This window comes from Bombus pascuorum, chromosome 1 (assembly GCF_905332965.1).
Source record: "Bombus pascuorum chromosome 1, iyBomPasc1.1, whole genome shotgun sequence".
NCBI lineage: Eukaryota > Metazoa > Arthropoda > Insecta > Hymenoptera > Apidae > Bombus > Bombus pascuorum.
Window position 1 is genome coordinate 11,546,178 of NC_083488.1, and position 19,629 is coordinate 11,565,806.

General features: G+C 38.0%; 2 protein-coding genes across 8 annotated transcripts in view; both read left to right on the top strand.

Annotated features, from left to right (window-relative positions):
- The window catches only part of LOC132904638 (uncharacterized), a 394,190-nt gene that overhangs the window by 299,726 nt on the left and 74,835 nt on the right, over positions 1 to 19,629 (top strand). The window lies entirely within an intron of this gene.
- The window catches only part of LOC132904675 (bumetanide-sensitive sodium-(potassium)-chloride cotransporter), a 202,168-nt gene that overhangs the window by 69,490 nt on the left and 113,049 nt on the right, over positions 1 to 19,629 (top strand). The window lies entirely within an intron of this gene.

Genomic DNA, 19,629 nt, shown 5'->3' on the forward strand with positions numbered 1-19,629 from the left:
TACAAAAATTAAATCGGTTAATTGTTCGAAAGAAAATGCTGATTAAAGGGAGCCAGTGAGACGAGAAAAATCAAGAGAAAGAGATTAGACTTTTTCGAACAAGTTGCAGTTGTCGTATCGCGAGTTCGGGTAAACTCAGTGAAACGTTCGCTTAATTATAATCACGCGTCTTTCCTTTCTCGCGATTTATTTCGAGTTGTGTAATTTAGATATCGCCTTGCAACGCCTGTAATCGCTTCCGTCTGGTTTATGCGACCTACAGTTCTCGCGGAATCCGTTGAATTATCTCGCACCATTCCGCGGATTATCCAGAGACCAGTTATTTCGTGATACGCGAGAATTTAACTGCAATTGGAATGTATTAGGCAATTTACGGTGACCGTTGTGGCAGGGCTCCTGCCTAAGATAATTTTTCCAGATTAAAAACACTATGGGAATATTATTTGATTTGTGTGAAAATAGCAGAATACGCGACAGTCGATTTATTAACGCACAGCAATTTATTAACGAACAGTTGAATTTTCAATTGGTCAATTCTTAAAAATAAATCTCTCTTTCCTTACGAATTAAGCTCTGTTCATATACAGTAACTACAAAAAGTATTTCTACGCGTCCTTACTTTCCAATGAAACGTTTTCTATTGAGCCTTAGATTTCTTTTTCATAACATCAAATTTTTCTAGTTATATAAAGGTAATACTAAATCATACGAAATTTAATATACTTGGAGCAATTAGCATGTAGATCCTACAACAAATGCAATTGTGTGCAATTGTGTGTACTGAAATTTAAAAATTCGTAATAGTAGCTCTATCTTTTTCCTGACAGATTCAGACGAATGAAACCTTAGTATGATACTCTCTCTGTCTCTCTTTCTCTGTCTGTGACTCCTGAACTTTCAAGATTTTTATGTCGAACAAAGAGCTAATCATCTTCATCAATAATTCTCTACCACTTTCCATTCGCGAAAGCAAAACATGAAAACATGAAAAACCACGCGAAAAATTCCCAAGAAACAGCCACTCTCTGGGATTCTCCTGAAATCCTTAGGATTTCACTAACAGCACGAAGGAAGCTGCGTCTTACGAAGACGCATAAATTCCCAGCAGATCCCGGATAATCCCGTATACTCCCTTTTAATCCGTTCGCGTTTCCGAGTTTCTCACATTCGAAACGGTGCGGTGGAAATTGCCCTGGCTGAAGGAAAATGATGCACGAGCGGGACCAGCGTTCGTGGTCTGTTTCTGACATCGTCAGCCTTTTCCCTTCGTTTCAACAGGCCTATAAACCATCGTGACAAAAACAAACGGGGGTAACGAGTGGAAAAATCGGGAAATACAACAGCGGAACGTGATCTCGCATGATTTATGCGCTTTGGGTTAAATTTCCATTAATGCCAATCTGGAGACTGACTCAGAGACGCGTTAAAATTATTTATTTCTCTTCGATATTCTGTGCGGAACGATTCCGTGCACGTGGAGAAATTGATACTGACGATCTCGATCAAACTGTAAACGCTGTGAAATCGAGCGAAGTTGTGTCCTGAAAATTTATGACCGAATTTTTCATACTGTTGAACAAAGCGTCTATTGTGAAATGTTTTAACTTATCGGTTCATAGGTGATTATTTGGATCATAGATGATCGCAATCGAATGTTTCACTGTAGTGAATGAACTGGAGTATTTTAAACTTTGATTGGTATCAATCTATGTACATATATATATATATCATATTTTAGTAGATAAATACTATTAATCGTCTTTGTCACACGATGTACGAAATATAAATTACAAGTTCTCTGAAATTAAATAATTCACGTCACGCTGTGATACATCACCAAGATACAAGTTGATTAATCTTGGCAAGATTAATAGGACAACACGATCAAAAGTAATTTTTAAAAAGACTGTTATTTTCTTCGTATATTTTTGAGGCAATTGAGGCTAGAATCCCATCATAAAAATAAATCCACCTAAAAAGGGTTAAAAAAGTGGAATTAAAAGAGTTTTTAGAATTTTTGAGTGTAGTTCCTAAATAAAATTTAGATATATTTAAAAGAAGTACGAGGAAGTAATACATATAACAAACGATAAAAAATTTGAAGTTTCTTTCTGAAAGGGAAAAAAGTTAAGGAAGAATCTACAGTACAAAGTCATTTTCCGGTTGATTTTTATTTTTTCGACGGCTATCTCCGATTATCCTTTGTACCCATTCGTCCCCGACTCTTCTTTGTCTGGCTGTTCTTGTAAGTAAAAGGCAAAAAGGAGAAGTTTAAGGAGGTCTCTTGGTAACTGTTGGTAAGAGAGTTTCCCGCAACTTGCCGGAGAATTTCATCGGAGTTATTTGAATTTCTGCATAGCTCTCGAAGCTGGAACGCAAAAAATTCGCGGGATACTTTCAGACAATTTTCAGACCGTGTCTAAATCACGTCGAAACTTCGAGTTGTCTCTCCGACCAGTTTTCGCTATCGAACTTCTTTCCTGGTACCTAAAAGGCATATGAAAATTCTTTATCTGTCTTTCAAAATATCTCATCTCTTTGACTAAATATTCTAAATACTTCTCTTTCTTTTTCTTACAGCCCCATTTTAAACGCGTTAATAAATTTTGCTGCTCCTGTTCCTATCTTTCTTTTGTGCCAAATTTTGTTCATTTCTCTTAACACGTTACAAACATTCGGCATACAACTTTGTTGTAAACGAATTAATTCATTTTTCTATCTTTTTCTTTCTTTCTTTCCTTCATTTACCGTGACAAACTGTACCATTCGAAGTCATTTTAAGACGACGATATCGCTTCTTGCAAATTTTTGTACATACTCTTTTTTCCTTGCACAATGTAAATATCCTGCATATATCTTTATTATATATAATCCTTTAATTTTTCTTCTTCGACCACGTCGAATTCTATCATTCATATCGGATGTTGTCTTACAATTTTCAAATGTTATTTCGCGCCACATGGCGCACGGTTCGATAAGTCAGAGAAAAGGGTTGCTAGAAAGCGACGGATGGGAGCCATGGTGCTTCCAACTTATTTCAACGCCACTCGAGTAACACGCGTGCCGTGTACGAAGTGGTTATCGAGGAAATAGCCTATTATTTGTAACGAATACAGGCTTTGCGAGATAAAATTGCTTAGGGTGGAGATTGTAAAGGGTCAAATCCAATGGAAATGTTATTCGATTATAATTCTACGTTCTTGGGGTTGCTATTAAACGTACACCACCTAATTCTATGCAAAATACTGGACGTTAATTTTTATTTAATTGCTATAGTAATAGCAGTAGAGACAGTACACTACAATTGGCACTGGTTATTGTATATTGGCGTCCCATTTAATATTAAATTCGAATGGAATTTATTTTACATGAACGCAGTCATCAAATGAATACAAATTGCTGGTTTGATGCGAATGCAATAATTGAGAAGCGTAAATATAGTCTGTCATAATAATTCATAGTATTCATAGCATTTCAATTATATTGTGTTAAAAGATCCATTTGTTTTCGGTAAATATGCCTGCTATAGAATAATACAACAAACATAAATTAACGTAAATGAATAACTTGTACAAATTTCTATCGACTTATGATACGTAGAGTGATGAAAACTAGTCAAAAAAAGAGGATAGTCAAAAGATAGAGATATAAGTAAATTCGTGCACGCTTGTTGAATTTTACGAAGAAGGGTAAGAAAGACAAAGCACATTCTTGGCGAAGCAACGTTCCGTGAAAGTGAATTGAAAGGGAGGACAGGTGAAAGCTCGAGGTTCTTGAGAAAACACCCCGGTTGACATTGCAGCGTGCGTATTCTTAGCGAAATGCTAATGCAACGATATTGCCAATTATGTGAGTCGTTTGCCGTGGAAAATTTCGTTTTCGTTGGTAACTTTCCCTTTTAATGGAATTCAACCTGAACGTAGTGCATCTCCTATAATCGAATTAATTTTCGTTCGTTATAACGTTCCGTCATAAGGAAAGAATTATCGAATTCTCAAATATTTTATTCGACGCTCTTGTTAGAAATTTTCATTCTATATTATTCATAAGTAAATTACAGATATTTATGCATCGTATATCATGTATAGTAGTCTAAAGTAGATGTTTAACACACGATCAGTCAGAGAGTAGTCGCTAAAAGTCATTCTTTCCGAAATTGTTCCACAGAAAACACCTCTTCTAACGTAAATATTTTAGGGACTTTGCACTCAGATCCAACTACTTGCGTGGACAATGTCTATTCAAGATCAGTGATAGGAAACAATATATCTCCCCAAAAACTTCCCTTCGGTAATACCTTCATGGGGTGCACTCTCTACCGTGATGAAATTGACACTTCGAAACATTTTCACGTTTGGGGAAGAGTAATTCCTTGGCGGAAAGGGAACCTAGGGAGGATTCTAGTAACGCGAAGACCTTTTTAGAAAAAAAGATTCCAGCAATAAAAAAACAACGCTATAAAAATAAATAAATAAAATGAAACTGCTACATTGGAAAAGAAGTTCTGGCAGTATAAAAAAAACATAAGGATTGCAAGCAACACAAGGTTATCACAAAAGCAGTTACTGACAATAAAAAAAAGATAACATGTAAGACAACAAAGCACAGATGCTAAAGGGGAGAATTGCAGCATTAAAGGAAAGATACCGAAAGAAGGAATTGTACCCATAAAAAACCAGGACCACCAGAAATTGATCTATCAAGTGAGAACACGAAGAAAAAGGAATAAAAAAGTTTTTCAGACTTCGTTTCTCGCTCGATTTTGCCAATTTCCACCTATGTACCTACATCGAGGCAACAGGTTGAAGAGTATCCTGATATTCCTAGAGTATCACGGTCCCACTTTTACCATTTCCCTACTACCAAGAAAACCCAGTTTCTTGCTGAACATTCGAGAAAGAGGAAGCTATTTCTATGCGCTCGGCCACACAAATATTGTTCTATCTTTGCCAAACAAAATAACCATCAACCCGAATAAAACGATTTAATGGTTGTTAACGCTGGCAACCAGCTCCAGAAATTCCTCTCCGGATAAATTCTTTCGATGTGTATACCTGCGTGCCCTTAGAACCCCTTGGCACGCAACGAATTCGACGAACCGTCGCCAGTGCGATTTGCCTTCGGTCCATTTGCAATCGGAAACGACCTTAACTTTCCTGCCGTTTGCGGCAATGCGTTCCATTAACCTAACGGAGAGGACCGTTGGGGACGCCGCGCGAACGGAAGGGAAAGTATAAGGGCGAAGGGTGAGTTTAAGGAGAGCCAGAATCTCCTTCGTGCCAAACTGTCGCCTGATCCGGAGGCTTTCGTTCAACTAAGAATCTGCGTCCTCTTCTCTATCTTCGACTTTGCCATTGAACAATAGCCATCATTTTTTCTTCTTTTTCTTCTTCTTCTTTTTTCTTTTTTTTTCTTTTTTTTTTTTTTTTTTTTGCTCCTTCCAGACAAGAAACTTCCGCCGAACAACTGCTAACGACGGATTAATATCTCTTTTAACGAAGTTGCAGCAGAAGTTCTTTTAGCAACTTCATTACTCGGAATTACTAGTTTGTGAAAGAGAACTTGAACGTTCTAGATTTTTTTTATTTTTGACAATTAATAGAATTAGAAGATGTGTAGAAGTATCTATAATGAAACGTGTGGAAATATTGAAATGCAAATATTTTATATTAGTAAGCTTTGAAGAATGCTAAAAGTAAATTCAGTCAATGTTACTCGGTTGAAATCAATTTTACTGAAAAGATATTCCAAAACAGCGAAGAAAGAATAATAAACGTAGTAGAAGATCTTTTGTGAAATATGTTACGATATACAAATAGACAAATTTTATATTAGCGAACAATCAAAGATACGTAAGAAATAAAATAAGACACCGTAATTAATAGAGAATAAATTTTACCAAAATATATTTCACGGAAAAAGAATAGTGAAATACCTTTTCCAGAATGGCCTTAGTGGATCGAGTAATGTTGCCAGTAAACTCCAACGAGCAAAAGTTAAGCCAATTGAGATAAAAGTTTGAGGGTAAAGTTATATTTGCACGAATCCCTATCTCCAACCATACGGATCGCTATCGTTGAAAAAAAAAGAAACACAATTCTCCATCGAGATCGTAGATATCTGTGAAAACTAGGTCAGTCGCTGGAAGGAATGTCCCTTATCCGAAAAGAACTGGCTCCTGTTTCCGTGCTTTACAGCGACTTTATGGACAAGCTCGAAATTCGAGTAGATTCGAATGGCCGTTTTACGCACGAGGTGGACGATATCACGGAAAAATGAACTTACGAACGGTGAAATGGACCGGCGAAATGGAAAGGAAGGAACTAGAAGTATCGTATAGTATAGGGGACAGATAAGATACGTAACCATTTGCACCGAAACACGCCAGGGTTGTAAAAGCAACGGAGATCGTCGATCGTGTTTTCTAAAAATGTTTTCGATTCTTTTTCATTGTCAATGCTTCGTTGAACGAATAGAAACCATAAAAGAATTGATTGCAAAATTCTCTTTGTAAAACGGTAAAAGATATATAACGAAAAATGACTAAAATAAATTCTAAAACGCTTTACAAAAATATAGATCCATGTTGACTGTTAAAATTTTATAGCTGCAGTATATAGTGGCGGATTTACTGCGTAAGTATGATAGAAGATACAGTTGATCCATTTACTGAAATTAAATTTTTTATATTAGAAGTCCATAGCCTACAATTTGTAAGTTGTCAATACACCGATATTATTACTTGATGAATTATTCTACCATAGTCAAAATGTAGTAACGAAAGAGCGTAATATTATATCAACAACTATTAGATATTGAAGTATCCAACTATATAACTACGTATCTTCTTTCCCTGCTGCACACGGCTCTTTCCAGAATGTCTCAAACAGTGTTAGACGAAGCAGTGTTGAACGTATCAGTGCTAAGTGCAATAGTGTAAATAGTATATACATATCAAACATTTAAGTACGCAAAAACACTCGAGTATCCAAATTATTGCAAATATCTAAGTACTTAAGTATTCCAGTTTCAAATATCTAAGGGTACACAAGTACCTAAATATTCATCTATCCCAATTAATACTCGAATATCTAACAACAGATACCTACCTAAACGTTAAATTACCAGAATATTGAACCACAAAAATACTAAAAATCTCAACTCCCTGTACAATCCTAGTAATCTCCCAAGTGCTCGATTACTCGATTTTAAATACTATTGTATAAACATCTAAATATTCCATTACGAAAATACTCTCCAAAAAGACTCAAGCTACACTCTGTATTCTTCAACCTTTCACTCTTCCTGGTACATCCAGCTCGATCCCCCAAGTAATATCTACAGCACGTGGCAATCAGTTAAACAGGGTGAGAAAGTGCGCGATCTATTGGACGATCTTGTGGATCTTGGACGTATTCCATTAGCAGGGGATTTCTATTCGGACGAGAAGAATCGAACGGCGGAGACACGGTCCACGTGTACCGGGACTTTTCCCAGCCGCCTTATAACCTACAAGATCCGAAGCGTTTAGTAGACGCGATCCGGTCCCGGCCGGCGTAAATCACCCCGATAGGGAAGCGCGTCGCTACGATTCCGACCAGAAACGAGGAAAACCGGACGACAAAACGGCAGTTCACGCCGGGACCCAGCCATTCAATTAAGTTTATCTCCGGCCCTTTCAGACTGCGCGCCGCGTCCACATACATCAGCTTTCTGCTGGAATCTTGCAACCTGACCACGTACCCATGTGCCTGCTCCGGTTTTTCAAACCTACTCTGCACTGTTAAGGACGTGTACGCAGCTGCACGGAAGAACCTAATCTAAAAATCGTCCAGCGTACAGCCATCCTCGGAGACCCGCCGTGTTCTTAAGGGATGCTGGAATCGTGCGGTCGAAAGTATTTCTTTGAAACGGGCTCAATTAACAGACAATTGCTTGAAACAATTCAAAGGTCGCTGCGCTATATTTAATCCTGTTTAACCAATCGAAACGACATTCTAGGAGATTGATAGATATAAATACATATAAGAGTGTGACTGGCTTTAAGACAAATTGGCTTTAAGGTATTCGTTTTAAACAATGCATAGACACTAGAGTTGAATGTAGAAATCATGATGATACGAAAAATGATCCTCCAATTACTTTGAGTACGGTAGAACCGCGCTGATATATATCTGTTGAAAGATAACTAATTTATATAACTGAAGTTCATATATAAAGTTTATTGATCTTACTATCTATGATTTTTGTACATACAATAGGAATTCACTTGTAAATAATTGGCAACTCACATTAAGATAACTAACTAAAATTTCTTCCAAATAGAGTGCTACCGCAGTGTATTAAACAGTGTATTTGAATTCTACAATAATTGACTAGTATTTATTAATCATAGATCGCCACTTAGAAATATAATATCCTTAATAGCACAAATTCAAATTAGTTATCCCACGCTATTTATCCATCGTATGGAAACAAATCATGTACACACAAAAAATACATATTTGATACAATGACCACCCTTTAGCCAACAAACTTACGTCGTATCATTTCGTTTCCCCGTATCTGAGACGAGAATCGTTGGCAAAGCGTCGTTCCCTACAGGCGTTCTAATCTTTATTGAACATAAAATCAACCATAGCGCCGTTCTCGTTCCAACGTGATCGATAACGTTCGTCCAAGCTTGCTCGAGATCGCCGTGGCTCGCAATTTGCTTCCAATAAAGGTTCCTCCCCGTAAAGGTTAAAGAACCTGTCGCTTCGACTGTCTTCGTCGTTGTTACATCTATGTGCTACAGCTTCTGGGCTTTTCGAAGTGGAAAGCCACCCGTCGCGACGGCGCCACACATCCACACGTACACGCACATCCATATGTCCATACACTGCGGGCCAAAAGTTTGGAATTACCTTTACGACTCTACCTATATTAAGACTCCTGCTAATTTTTATTACTAATTTAAATATTAATATCACAGATATCAATGGCAATCGTCTACGCTTCGATAAATTCGTAATTAGAATATTACAAAAAAAAAAAGAAAAGAAATTGAATTTTTTATATTCTGCAAAATTGGGAAAAAGATGGGCGAATGAAATACGAGTTTGGTTGATCATAATACTCATGATGGATTAGGCGCTGGTAGATTTTAGTTACTTATAAATTAATAATTTAAATTTTAAAATTTATAGATTAATAATCTCCTATCACGGAACAGTAAAAATTACTTAACTTTACGAATAAACATAGGTAACATTGGTGGTGTTTTGCATAGTCAACTCTCAGTGGCTAGCTACTCCTTTGACCATACTACAGCTACTAAGTCTATAGATAAAAAGAAAAAGCTATTTGCTTTTTTTATTCCCACAATATACAAATATACAACGTGCCTACCTCGATCCCTGGCGTATTAGACTTATCTCGACTCTAGCGTATTATAAACCAAAATGGTCACATTTATTAATTACATCACTGGACATGTAAAACAAACAGGATATTCTAATCCCTCTACTGTCTCGTTAGATTTCTTTTCAGCTCTGCATAGTTGTGCGAAACTTTTGGTCAGTAGTGTAAGAGGAACATGTACATATGTACTATCTCGTCGTTGATACAATAGCAACTTAGCCCTTACTTCTGATCTACAGTTACGCGCTCTTCGTCGAAATTGTCTCTCTAAATGAGAGTTAGGTTACGTCTATTATCGTTTCACATTGTTCATTGTTACGTTTATGAACACCGATCATACGTGGTGCCGTAGTTTGGCCACTGTCCATGATACCTCTGTTTTTCTTCCGTTTTCAATCCGTTTCGAATTGTTTCTCGCTGTTTACTATTCAAACTCGATGAATTTTATTGACAGACAGCTTCCAGTTGCGGGTTGAGTGTATTAAAAACAAATAGGAACATAGCAGGTCAATGGATGTTTGAGTGGCGGCGATTTATAAAAATTCGCGGACTGATGGACAATTAATAGATTCGGTGATAGATTTTATCGTTCGTAGTATTTATTCGTGAAAATTCCAATTCCTATCGGTTTAACGTTGGTGGTAAATTGTAGAAAAAGTTTTCTTTGTACGAAGGAAATTTAAAAGTACAGCTACAATTGCAAATAAAGGTGACATAAACCAAATAAGAAATAAAAAGAAAGTAGAAGTAATGTTCTCAGCCTCTCCAGACGTCAAATTATTTTGCCACGCGCAAATAAATTCAAATATTGGATCACTTCCTGTAAATCGCAACAAAATGAAGGTGACAAATGACCCAGAAACTTCAAGGGATCACAAAGATTAACAAGAAGATGATGAAAAGTATATCGGTATGACGGTAACACAAGCATTCTCTTAGAGCACGCACGTGCGTGATCAATGCGTGCTCATCCGTCAAGTCCAGAACATTAAATTTCCCGATCGAAATAAATGAAGGTGTCTCATACATCATCGAAGGAATGAATTCATCTTCCGTTAATGAGTGATGCGGTCCCCATGGAGCTAAGGAGGATACGCAAGAGTCGGAACCGCTGACGGCGAAGGGAAGTCGTAACTTTAATGCGCAGGACGACAGGATAATCATTATTACACCGCGGCTCGTCTGCGGGGGCGTAAACCGGATGTTGCCCCGCGTGCTCTGCGGTTCCGCCCTGCGGACGAAGCTTCTAATCTTCCAACGAAACTCTGTTGCCTGATGTACAAGTAAGTTGCATTGCTACTTATAATAAAAAAGAGATTTTCCTAAAAAATATATAGCTTTAAAAAATAAAGTTATTGCAAAATTATATTACGCAGAGGATAAGAAAGGAAAGGAAAGAACTTATTTGAATTTAGTATTGGCTTCGGCTGAATTAGATTTACTACATCTTTAATAACTTTTTGTTTTAGTTTTATTTATTATTCATCTCGAGTGGTATTTGATTAGAAATGTGAAATTCCTGTGTGTAACTTGGACAGATCTAGCTATAACCGATTCCAACATTGATCTTAACATATTGAATACTATCGTGATCACCGATGACGATCGATGTTTAAATTAACTAAAATATTCAAATTGAAACGACTTATACACATCAAATTTCTAATACTTCTCTCATTACAACGGCAATATATAAAATAATAAATTTGTTATAAAACAATCCCTTGAACAATCCTATTCTCCTAACGAACGGAAGGATCGATCCATTAACAACGTAGTACCTCACATTACATGGAAGCAGCCGTGGCTCACGCATGCCAACATTTTCACCAGTCTGAACCACTTGTTCGACGTAGCCAAATCGCAATCGCCTATCACCGTGTCGCGTCGTTGGTTGCTCGTGTTAACAATGGTATGCCATAATGGCGTCGTTTTCACGCGGCACGCGTATAACGAGTCACCGCGATGGCGTTGACGTATCGCGGATATTTGCATGCGGCCGCAATTTATCTCGCGCGTCTCCGCAAAGTGAATCTTAGAATTGCTGTTGGCCGTGGCTGACGGAGGGGCTGACAGAGAGACGAGGGAACGAGAGAAGAACGCTCATCAGTCATTCATTCCCGCGGGAACCAGCCTACCTATAAACGAACGCCGCTTTTCAACTCCTGTATATACCGTCCTTCTCCTTTCGCTCGGATTCCTTAACGATTATCGATTAAACGTTGCGAGAACGATGACCAAGAACCGGGGAAAGTTTCGAAGTTTCCATGGTGGCAAAGATCTCCCCGTGATCTTTATCTCGAACGCCTTCCCCACGGGGTTAATCGTTGACAGTGATTTCGACGGGGACGATACGCTCCCCAGTGAAGTTTGAAGCTCTGGTTTATACGTTTTAGGAGGTGAATACCTCGTTTTGCTTGGCGCAAGTTTGGTGTGCCAGGTGGAATGAGTTTTAGGGTAGTTTAACACATTAATACGCATATTTAACGCATTCCGTACGACAAGCAAGATCTGAGTCGGCGCATACTTTCAAATTATTAAAAATCCCGTGATTCTGAGAAAGTATCTCTTAATTGTTAATAAAGTATGGACAGGACTTTGGAGAGGTATTGCAAATAACTTTATTCTAACATTCGCATAACTTTACTCACCACGTGGGCAACTCGCCGGAGGCCTAGGGCACGAAATTTCACACTGCACTCCCTTTCTTCTCAATGGGGTCCTAGGTCATCATGCGACGTAACATACATAGTATGGAGGGGATACATACTTGTGTGTGTTTTCGCTCTACGTTCCCTTACTCTCGCACGTACAATACAAAGGTACTATATATTCAACATTAATAATTCATATTAAAAAGGAGAAGGGAATATTTTGATGACCTTTGGGTGTTGTTACGACGAACTTATCTCTCTTGATCTTTGTTCGCTATATTTTACTTAATTGTATATACAGCTGGTCAAATACCTATTCGTTCACCTATCATATCCTCTCTTTCATGCTATCTTCTCTCAGACGTGCACGATCTTCAATTAAAATACGATGCTGTAATTGTTTATTTTTTATGTCATACTAAATGCATGATTTATACTATGTACCCAATTACTACATCTTGGAAAATACTTTTAATCTTCTTAAACCTTTGCACTCGAGAGACGATTCTCAATCATCACGACGTTCCGTGCTGCAACTCCAGTGGCGAGCGAGAGGCGACAGTCCATGATTATGCTAGATTTCAACATCTCCAATTGATGAGAGTGCAATATTGGTTCGTAAATAAGTTCCTTAGCTCTTTGTATTCTTTATTAGGAAGTGTAAAGCGTTAGACTTTAAAATGGAGATAAAATATTTAATCCCATATCCCTCCGAAACTATGGTTCTGACAACGTCTCCAACGTTAGTTCGGATTCGATGATCATGGCAAAAGTATAACACTTTAGAAACCCTAAAAAAATGGTTTCCAGAAATGAAATTAGCCCAAATGAAGATGAACTTAATTTTGAACTGTTGAAAAATGAGATCAATTATATTCAAGAATGCATCTTATTGAATGCTTTATAAATTATCATACAAAAAAAACACAGAAATTAATATTACAAAATCATATTTTCAAAGATGTAAATATAGATAAATTATTAGAACATAATGTGTTTGTAAGTTAATTTGTATATAAAATCATTTTACGCTAGCTGTAAGACAGGTGTCACGTATACGCTAAATCATCCGGAGTAGCTGCTACGCCCGACCGAAAAAATCCTCGAATGCAAAGGGTTAACTCAAAAAATTTGGAAGAGTCTGTTTGAGATACAGAAGATTAAGAAATAGTTCGTCGTTAGTTAGTTTTCCAAGCAGTCGATGAGAAATTGACGGACAAAAGCAACGAAATTGAAGCGCACGGTATAACTAGCCGTCGGTCGAAGGAAGATTTAAAAGCTCTTGATGACACAAGGATCGCAATTTCTACGCGAGCAGTCGTTACGTCAGGTGCTGCGGGGATTCATCGTAGAGAAACTGCTCGGAGCAGACGCAATTTATCATTGTTGAACGGCCGTGTACCCCTTTCGCGTCCGCCAATTAAGACGATTCCGGAGTCAATTTTCGCGCGTAAAATATCAGGGCTGATTGATGGGGAGAAGCCGACAACGGGCTACGACGACATGGAATGCGTTATTAAATATTATTTCGCTGGACAAAAAAGAGAAGAGAAGAAACAAAGAAGAAAGAAAAAAAGATATTCGTTGGAGCCGAACAGGATAGACGAGCTTTCGTTAACGTCATTAATCATCGTTCATCAAGAGGGATCGATCAATTTACCGTAAGTGGCATAAATCGTCGAAGAAAGTTAGTTGCAGCCGTTTATCGATTAATCACCATCCTCCGCGAGTTAAGTCCGGTCAATGTCTTCTTCTTTTGCAGTTACGTAATACTTGAATGTCCTTTTACTCGGACGCAACAGCTTGATTATTAATCGTCGCTGATTAACGATCGTCCGTGTTATTCCGCGACAAATGGAGAGAATTCGTCGCAACGGGACAGGCTGTCCGTTGAACGACCCGTTTCGCAGATTTTATCTCATTATTCTTGGTTACGTCGGCGCCATCGTCGAAAGTCTATTCGCTGTTTCTGTTTAAAGCTCATCCGTCAAACGCTTACGGCTTTGCTCTTTTATTTCTTGAGTAACAAACGGAAGATCCTTGTAGAAGTTTTCTAACGTTTGAACTACCGATTATAAAATATAAAAGTTGTGACAGAAAAATCGAGATGAAAGATGTATGAGGAAGATGTATCGGGCGAGGAGAAAAATAAGCTTGGACAAACAAGTATGTTTGCGTAACAAATTATGAATCGGTAGTCTTAGCCGGACTTATCTTTGTTTCAAGAAACGAAAGAACTTTTAAGGTTTTAAGAAGATCTTTAGACGAGATTGAAGATTACGCGTTACAACAGCAATTCTCTTATTTTCCTCGAATGTAAAACACTTTTTTAGCAACACGGAAAAACACAATTGAGTGGAAAATGGCCGAGACAACGCAGGATTAAAGAGACATAGATTCTTTCTACATCGTTAGCTTGTGAACGAAATTAGAGAAGGGAAACGAAAAACGAGCAGCAAAGGGAAACGATTTGTATTTTCTCCTCGTGGTTAAGAATAAGAAACCACGACACACAGTCGATAATCGCGCTAATATTCTTTGTTTGCCGTTTTGCAACTTCTTGGCTGGAACCGAGGGTCGAGCAACTGGGGACTTAAGTTTCCCGGAGCTGGATTAAAATTTCACGTCGAGCTGCTCTTCGAAAAACTTTCACCCTCGTCGCCTTTGGTACTTTCCCCCTGTACAATTAAAGGAGGAAACTGAGTGCGAATCTTTGGCAGATACGCCATTAAAAACATTTCTTATCTGGAAACAAGCATTTTCATATTATTTAAAAGAAAATCAAGTAAAATGTATAAAATAAGACACAAAAGGAGATGAATTAATAAACAAAATTTTCTAGAAAGCACAGAACATATTTCACGATAACGTTCACCTATGTCATCTCGATTTCGCGTGGAAGATAAGAGGATCGATTTTAACAGCAGCAAACGGTAATCCAGTGAAAACGCAAACGTGGTTTGAACGCGCGACGATAAATCACCGGTATCGAGAAACGTAGTCATCAGACAGTCGACCTATCTCCCAGTTGCGTATCCAGCGGAAACACGACAATAAACCTTGTGGATACGTCGTAAAAAGCAAGATTTACCGATCCACCCTCGTTCTTCCTCAATGATATGCGCGACCACGTGGACCGTGTGCCACCTACTCGAAAAACCATCTCTCCTTCGCCTCTTTATCGTGTACACGACATTAATTAACCAATTTCTGAAGCTTAATAACGTCGGTCGTTGTACTCGCGAGTATCTTTTTCTCGCGCTCTATTACTATTTCTCTCTCTTTTTTCATTTGCTCGTTCTTTTATTTACATTTCTTTTCATTTGCTCTCCTTTCGTTCGCTCATTTTTTACTGTTGTTACTTTTTGCATTAGTCGATAGATGGAAGGCGAAAACGAGAAGAGTTAAAGTAAAAACAGCGTCAGTTTGAATATTTAAATCGACGCGTTATTGTTGCCACGAGTCGGCTTAATGAATAACGATTTCAGAATTGCGAGTGGGCGACTGCGGATTGAAGGCCGAGGGAATGGCGAAGGTTTTATTTGAATACTGGCGGTGAAAGCGTATGAAGTTCTGTGGGAAAATAAACAAATGTCTGGCTTAATTAGAACGAGCTTTGGCTTAAAACTCCGGAATGTTTCATGAGGTGATGTAGTAGATTCTGTTGCCGAGCTGGTAAGCTCGTGAAAGCACCGATTTGTCACTTGTTTGAACTGGGATTAGAATTAATGTGCAAACTAACGACTTCGAAGATTAAATAAATCTATATTAAATATAGGATTATTCGTGTACGAGCTCCTGAGAAGCCGAATTAATCAACTTCACTTTTCAATTCTTCGATCGGCTTCTGGCGATTAATTCAAACAATTAATTCATTTGTTGCAGCAACTCTGTTATTAAATATCTTTTAAAGAATTCTACTGTTTACTAGTAGATAGTAGACACTAAATATTTGCATGTCATAAATTTTCGAAGAAATCAGAAAGTATAACGTAAAAATCTTTCAACGATCCTCATTCTCGATCAGTTTAAATGAGAAGTCAGGGTAAAGACGCGATCGAACAACACGCTCGCCCTTTTGGACAGCGGGTTTAAAATGAAGAAGTTCATCCTCGGGCGAGCTGGCTGCTGAGCGCTGTTAAAATCTTACCGAACTTATAATGAAGAGATTTTTCACCGAGTGCACCGGCCAACTCTCAACCCGTGGTTAATTAACGTTTTGTTTGCAGCGGGGAAAGTTATTGAGATGGTCTTCGACGTTCCAGAAAATTATTAATATCGTCGTCGATTAATTAAGTCTTTGCCGGTTAACTGGCGTGGCATGGACGGTAAAAGGAATTTTCATTGTGTTGCCACACGAAGCTGCTGGAAGATCGTGCAGCTTGTTCAGCCAAGGTGAAAGAAAAATTCGGCTCCTTAAGGCAATCGATATTGCCTTGAGAGATTATTAAATTTTTAATATCGAAATTCGATGAAATATTTAAAATTGCGATAAGGAAAAAACTCACGAGTTATTTTATCGTAGAACTTTTCTTTAAAATTAACACATTGACCGCCACGATGGTCATCGGTGGCCCATTTTACTAAAATTTTTTTAGAATGATCAAAATACGACAAATTTCATAGACTGAAAAGTTTTCAACAATATGGATGATTCACATAACATTGTCAGAGAAAAAGCAAAAATTAATTATTATGGTTAATATGTTTCAGTCTATTGCGTCTTCTAAAGCAAAATGTTCGAGCAAATGCAAATATTGCAAGGTTGCGCTGATCTTTTTTAGTTTAATTTAATTAATTTTTTAGTTTAATTTAATTAATTTATCCGTTATTATGTTTTACGTACGTTAACTGTTGGAAAATAAATTTTCATGGGAAAGTTAAGATGATGTAGAATCATTTCATAAAACGAAAGAAATTCCGTGGAATGATCACACTTGCACGAGTGGAAAGAAGAGGTCAGCATGCAAATCGGTCCGAAATTCCATCTACGTGAAACTAGCGAGCAATTTCCTCTCGATCGAATTTATTTCATGTTAGGTCGCACAAGCGTCGTTTGATGGCAGACGCGAAAGGTAAACGGAAACGAGAGAAAATAAGGGAGCCATAGAAACGGACTGCGATGGCCGACTTTGACCGATAGGGACGAACTACACGTAGACGAGAAACTGCGGACAGGAAATAACCGAGACAACGAAGAGCATGCGATAGGAATGTAAGCAAGAAATTCTGATAATGCTAGTGACAATTTCTGATCGAATAAATATATATATATATGTTCTATATTTTCAACCCTTTGAATACTCACTAAAATTATTGAAATTTTTCTTTTGGAAGATGAAATTTGGACAATGAAAATGGTAATAGCAAAGGTAACAATAATGGGAATAATGAAGACATTATGATAGTAATAGCAATAACGAGCGTGCAAATGACAATAGGGACAGCCATAGCAATGAAAATGGAAATGGTAACAGAGTTATACATTTTTGAAAAATTGGACAGTAATTACATCTGTGGACAATACGATGATGACGAAAATGACAGTCGGAATAACATTGACGGTAACAATGTGAACGACATTTGGAATAATAATAACAGTAACATTACGAATGATAGTAATAATGGCAATATCTCCTGCGAAACGTAACAATAATTCCGAATGTGATAACAATCGTATAAAATTCGATTGTCGAGGGCAATTTCTCTCTCAACAATGGTAACGCGTTTCATTAGATTTAGTATTAGTAGTAGTAGCATTCGCGAAGCAAAATGCAGGAAACTTGACTGGACAAATAACGCGGAGACGAAAATAAATACGCCGCGTAACGGAGGGAAACGCGAGGAATGAAATTGTGGAACATTTGACAGCAAATGGAAGAAAAAGGAGCGGAACGGTAAATAGAAAGCAAATATAAAAGGAATTCCGTTGGTTCAACGCGACGGGTTGCTTTGTAGAAATACAGAAACGTGTGTGTATCTTTACTACGATACGTACCTTTTTGAGCACGACAATAGAGGAGCTTTTGTCGAGAAATTTCGAGAAACGGAAATATTTCGAACACAAAGGCACGAAGCTCTGTTTCTGATATCTTTTCTTCCACAATGCAGAATCAATGAGCGGAAGAGTCGTTCTTTCTCCTCTTTTTCCAGTACAGGAAAGTGATAAATATGATCTATGTAAAACCGATTAAAGTGAAAGATGGTTATTCGAGATTTTTGCAAAGTGATTTTCATCGTATCGTTCCATTATATACCTGCTATTAATTTTCTTTATCCTTATCAGATGTAGACAAAAATTGTAAATTTGTTAATGATAGTCTCCTAAGGTACACTTGGATAAAAATAATCAAAACGATGATTACAAAACGAACATTACACCCTGCAAATCATTCAAACACCCGCGTTCAAAAGTCATATGCTGGTTACTCAATTTGCTCCAAGTTAGAAAAAGATTATGAATGATCTAAAGTACATAGATTACTAATATTTTAATAATTTTATCAAAAAATGTATACAATACAAATTCATAATCTTTACCAAATACCAAAATTCTATTAAATATAAGAGCTAAATGAATAAAGAGGTAAATAATAAGGCTTCCTAACTACTTTCACTGATGTACCAAACTCCCCACAATATAATAGACACGAGAATCTATATCAAAACTAGATTCAAACACTTGAACTAAAACAACAATGTCCAACAAAAAGCTCGCATAGAGGCTGACCGAATACCAAGAGAAAGGCGGTACACGTGGAAGTGGAGGAACGAGAAAAGGAAAGGGCATCCACTCGGTGGCAACAAAGTGGAGGGTGAGAGGGCTGCGAGTGATGATGACTAATGTCCGTGCGAGCAATTTACATCCCACTTTGCAAGAAGATATCCTCCGTTCCTGGCCTCTCCTTAGGAACCCTCCTTTCTGTCTCTCCTCTATCCTTCTCCCCTTTGCCTTCACCCTCCATTCGCGAGTTCTTGCCGAGTTTCCTGTCTGTCGAGGCCGCTCTCGAGCCTCCTGCACATCGTTACCCTCGTGTCTGCAACGCGAACAGCCGTCAAGCCGACGTTTTGGCAAATTGCCCCTGTTTTTATCGTGCGCGAATATTTCTGCGGCCTCGAAGAGACGCGTCGCGTCGCGGCGCTTCAGCCGGTCAAACGAAACGTTCGGAAGCCCAATTTCGAAAAGATGCTGCGAAGGATCCTGTAGAATTCTAGAACACGGTTTGATCTTCTCGAAAAGGTAGAAACGACTCGTTTCGTGTTTTTCTACGAGATTCTTCCTGGTGGTGCAGGCAGAGATCTTGGTGATTGGCTGAATGAAAAAGATTCGTTGGAAGGATGCTTCTATTCGGCGTGTCCGTGTTAATTAGAACGCCTTCATGTTAGAGGTGAAATTAACATTTTGCTCGGTGGAGATCTCTGCTACTCTTGGGATATGTATGGGTTTCATTTAGTTTGTATGTGGGTGCACGTGTGTGAGGTATGTGTGATAATTATTTGAAGAACAATTCGAGTAGTCCCCTGATAGTTGTCGAAACGAATGTCCGCCAGGTGAATCTGAAGATCAGGTGTT